The sequence below is a fragment of the Girardinichthys multiradiatus genome, chromosome 13, assembly GCF_021462225.1.
Source record: "Girardinichthys multiradiatus isolate DD_20200921_A chromosome 13, DD_fGirMul_XY1, whole genome shotgun sequence".
Lineage (NCBI taxonomy): Eukaryota > Metazoa > Chordata > Actinopteri > Cyprinodontiformes > Goodeidae > Girardinichthys > Girardinichthys multiradiatus.
Genome location: NC_061806.1, coordinates 9,698,590 through 9,703,803, shown reverse-complemented (window position 1 = coordinate 9,703,803; position 5,214 = coordinate 9,698,590). Strand labels below are relative to the sequence as shown.

At 38.4% G+C, this 5,214-nt stretch overlaps 1 long non-coding RNA gene across 1 annotated transcript; it reads right to left on the bottom strand.

Moving 5' to 3' along the window:
• Positions 1-303: 303 nt before the first annotated feature.
• Positions 304-1,788, bottom strand: LOC124879541. Its single transcript, XR_007041047.1, has 2 exons — positions 1,552-1,788; positions 304-1,269 (listed from the first exon to the last, which is right to left on the bottom strand). It is a non-coding gene; the product is annotated as an uncharacterized LOC124879541 (long non-coding RNA).
• Between the last annotated feature and the right edge of the window lie 3,426 nt (positions 1,789-5,214).

The following is a 5,214-nucleotide window of genomic DNA, read 5'->3' as shown; positions in this document are numbered from 1 at the left end:
AAAATGACCGAGGCATCACTTTCTACAAATTAAAAAAAATCATAATTTTTTTAAGAATGCCAAACAGTAAATATATATTTTTTAATCCTTTATGTTGGCATCAAATTAAACCTCAAGCAACATTATTGTAAGTAAATTACAGGCTTTACTGTCCAAAACAGCTCACCAATGTCTTGTAAAGACTGACATCTAGTGGTGACCACACGGTATTGACTAAAGAAATAACATGCAGTCAGTCTTCATGTATAAACAATACCTGTATATAACTTCTCATTAGTTTTTACAATGACAAAAAACAGCTACTTGTTTTCCACTGTCCATTTTATTGGTTCAAACAGTTTTATTATCTACATACATAAAACACAAACTTTACAAAACACAGTTGAAAGGTCAACGAAACAACATCAGTCTATTGACATGATTACATAAAATAGTAGTACAGTTGATTGGCTGCTGTGGGAGACATGATGCCTTAACACCGACTAAGGCTGCAGTCAATACTGTTGATTAGCACAGAGATGCATATAAATTGCACACATGACCCAAGTTTTCTGAAGCAGCCTAATCTAGCTGATTAATGTATGAAACCTGAAATTAGGCTGCTCTGACTGAACCCACACCAGGGCCTCTATTTATAGAGGTCTATTTAAAAGGCTGACATGAAAGCAGGAACAGAAAATCTGATGGAGCAGAAAAAAACACCTCATTGTTCCCTTTAACCTTGGGTGCTTTAAATCTTTACATGACAAGCTCAACCACATAATTCATGATAAAAACGGCATAGATTTAAATAATTTAGTCAAACCTGATTTTATCCAACAATTTTTTAAATAATTAACAGGAATGGTCTTAATGAACTTGTACTTACAAACAAGGATCATGCAAATACAGAGTTCAAACATGCAAAGGTATATTTTGGTTATTAAGACTCCCATTCCTCCTTCTTAAAACATTTAATACTATAGTACTGCAGACTTTAGTAAATATCTGACATTACAAGTCAAAACTTGCTTTGCCTTGAAGGTAAAAACAAGCACAAGTCACGTGTTTTCTTAAGACTGCTTCTCAGGGACTTAGAATTAGATTTGCGGTTGGAAAAATGTCCAAAGCAAAAAAAAAAAGCTGTGTTTTAGAAGACCTGTGTGCAAGGCATGCAGGCTCGATCGGTTTACAGGCCAGCATAAACACTGACTCCACCAACTAGGCACGGCTCAGTGTACTGTTCCCTTTGTTTTGCCTCGCCTCAAGAGTGAAAGCAGGGCGGCACAACTAAAACACAAAGGAAACAAGGTAACAGGCATAATCTCTAAGCTACATCTGTGTTTATCGCCAGCTAAGGTAGCATTGCATGCACTGGGTTCACCTTGTGGGTTTGCATGCATAAATGTATCATAAGAGTACTTCATTCCTCATTGTATTTTTTTAAACCATCTCTAGTATGGTTATTTTTTTAAACCCCCTAAATTAAAGTTTTAAAAGATTAGACATCTATTTTTAAAATTCTTGAGTAACTGTTTTTATACAAATATAAACGCAGGTGATCACACAAACCTCGTGTTTCAGTTTTGGTCAGTCACAGCACGATTCTGTCCCATTTGTCCTTGATGAAAATGCCAGCATCGTGCTGTCCTCGTGTCCATGTGTCAATCTCAGCCAGTGCAAGTAAACAACCTTCTCTCAGCCGCCGCTGCATCTGATTCCAGCTGAGTGTAGGATGTTTACATGAACTGAGTCTGAACAACTGCTAGGGTTGGCTCTATACCACCAAAACATACAGTTGTGGCACAAAAAAAGTGACAACCAAAGGATTCTGATAAGCAACTTGGTTGGGCCTTTCCTGTGCGGAACGAGGCAGTCGGCAGCCGCAAACATCGGACTGAAAGCTCTTTGGATTGACAGCTTCCAGTCGGGGATGTTTACAGCCTCAAACTACCAATTTATGACCTCAGTTACGTGGAGAGCCAGAAACAATGTCACACTGTTACAAAGAAAACAGAGGAAATCCAAATAATAGTCCAATCTTACTTTAACAACCAGCTCACACATTAGAATTTGAAGTCTATAAATAGACCTTTAATACTTTACAGAGCTGTTGTTTTTGGAGATCCTGCACTGCTGCCCAACATCACATCTTCCATGTATGGCAGCTCTTCTAGTCCTCAGAGGGATAGGGCTCTAAAGATTTAATCTCCTACTCTCATTATAACTATGCAGTCAGTGGTGTTTTAGTGCAGTTTGGAATGCAGAGAGCTCCCGCTTGGAAATAATCTCCTTTCACTTAAACGTTTTAGGAAGAGACAAACTCATCTTCTCAAATACCATTTTTCTATCCCACATCATATTCCTCCCATGGTTTTAATGGTATTCCAGTTGATAATTCACCAAGACCATAACACCAGAGACTTGAACCGCCTTTAAAAAAACCAAAAAGGGACTTTTTCTTTCTGTGTAGCTTAGATTGTCTGTACCATGAACCACTATGAAACATTTTCACTTTCTGTTGACTGTGTCCTAATCCTCGTGCAGTTTCCCGAAGTAGCAGCACTGACCGTGGACTAGTTCACATCTTTCACCTTCAAGGTACACGTCCCTCCTCCTCCCCGTGATGCAGGAGAACCGGGACTTGTTCAACGATGTGGGACAATCTCTTTAAGTAGCTTTCCTTAAAGATCCCCTGACAAAACAGATTAACAAAGCTGTCCGAGATCGCTACTGACCACTTAAGATCATGTCAGAAATAAAGCAAGCTTCAAATAACCACTTGTGCTTATAAAAAACCAAATGATTTGACACCCTGATGATATAGTACTGCATTAAAAAAACAAAACACCACAGAAAGGGCGATAAAGTAAATTAGAAATGGTCATCTAAACCGGATGATGACTGACTGCCCCTAGATTTACAATATGAAGTGAGGTGTGAAGTGAATCGAATAATAATACTGTCAATTATATCATTTCTCTAAACCCTCACACACATTTGTACATTTCATTGTACATACATTAGAGTGGGCATTAACTTATTAAATAATTATAAGGGGAAAATGTCTGGAAAAAGCGCTGTGTCTGTTCAAATATTAAAGTGTTGAGTTATTCAAATGCTCAACTTATGAGGACACTGTTCTGCTCTGAAAATCCTTCCCAGCTAGCTCACTGTGTCTTACCAAGTTGTAACAGCTGCTGCTAGGTTAGCTGCGACACGGCAGTTAGGAGCTTAGTTATCCGGTAGTTCAGTGCAGGAACACCGTACTGTAACATTACAAGAGTCAACTTACAACTGGGCAACAAAAACGGAACGCAGGCCAGCTATCCCGAAACACTGCAACACTGAAAAAGCAAACCTAAAACAGCAAGACAGCTACTAGTAACAAGTGTCAACATCCGGAGGGTGCATGCTATTGCTAACGAGCCAGTTGAAACAACTTTGTGTTGTTAGACACCCTGCCAAAGCAAGCTAGAAAACCATGGGAACTGTTAGCAGAATAAGCTCCTGTGTTAGCCAACGACCTCAGCTACAGCTAACTGCTGTTAGCTCCTCTGTGACCCTAACCTTCTGCTGTCTGACGTTTTCTTACCGGCAGCGGAAAGGAAAATCGACTGTCTCCATCAAAAACACCACGTCAACATCTAACGCCATTATTAGTTCGCGGTGTGAGCCGAACCGCTCTTGTTTCGAGCTTCTCTGGGCAGCCTGCTAAGTTTCCTTCCGTTTACATTCACTTGTCTTTATTTTGACCTTTGGTTACTCGACACCAACATTGACGTCATCGTCATGGCAACAGAGTCCCTCCTACAGCGAGCAGGGGCGCAGGAATAATTGCATTTCCATTTAACACTAGACGTGTAGCCTTTAGCTAACCTTGTCACGAGCAGCATCAGCACGTTTCTCTGGACGGAGAGCTGCAGTATGGAAAGAAAAGGGCAGACATAGCTAAAAACAAGCTGCCAGTGATAACTGACTGAGACAAAGTTGGGGCATTTTACATAAAGAAATGAAATGTCATTATACAGACAAATGGAACAGTATGGAGCATAAAAAATTCTCAAAATATATTCAAAATATTGCATAAATATGGCATAATGTAAACAAAAGTACAATTAATGATGTTAATGAACTATTCTAGATGCTTCACTGTTAATAATAGCTTTAAAAATGTTAAGAAGTCGGCATTTTTGCGATGTAAAATCATACCATTAATTTTGTTTTTAAAACTTTTATGATAAATATGAAAATTCCCATAACTTGATGTGTAAGTGTGTACACTGTAGAACAATACTTCAATAAGGCACATTTAGATTCAGTTTCAGCATTGAGTCCTCTTTGGTAGGCTTGATTTGGCCATTTTATTTTTCAAATGTTCTCCAAATCTGTCAGATTGTGAGGACATTGCGTGTCAACAGCGTTCTGCTGGTGATGCCACAGATTCTCTGCTTTTCCTCTCATGAAGTTATTCTTTAGTTGATTTGGAGGTATGCTTGGACTTCGTCATCATTTTCAGCTTTCTAGCAGACACCTAAAGGTTTTGGGTAAAACCTAATTGGTGTTTTGAACAGTTCGTAATTTAATTTACCTTGACAAAACTCCTGCTCAAATAGAATAAAAGTAACAACTTAGAAATGTTTATATTGGACAAAAAAGATCTTTAGTTCAAATATATGGGGAACAAATGAGATTCTTGTCACAAGAACACAACCAGCATTTAACAGAAACAGCTGTAGCTCTGTGTTACTATTGGCTATTTAGTGTGGACCTTGACTGCAGTTCAAGAATGGTACAAAGTTTACCCTCCAGTAAATAAAGCTGATGCAGAGGGCTGCTTTTCAAGACTACGTTTTAAATGACAAAAGTTAATGTTACAGCCACAACTGTCAATGCAATTTTTAAATCTTATGTGACTGACCCACACATTGTAAAGTAGAAGGAAATTAGACTAGAAATATTCTTTATTGTCCCCCAGTGGGGAAATGCAGGTTGGTGAAAATACTGTAACATAATCAAAAATAGCACACAAAAATGTGCAGTATGGTGATTTTAAAAATAAAACATGGCTTTCAAAATTTTGGACAAAACATTTTGGACAAAAGAAAATCTGTATTCTCACTTTACTCTGAAATCCCTAAATAAAATCCATCACAACCAATAGCCTTCCAAAGTCACCTAAAGAGAGTCCACCTGTGTGTAATTTATTCCTAGTATAAATGCAACTGCGCTGTG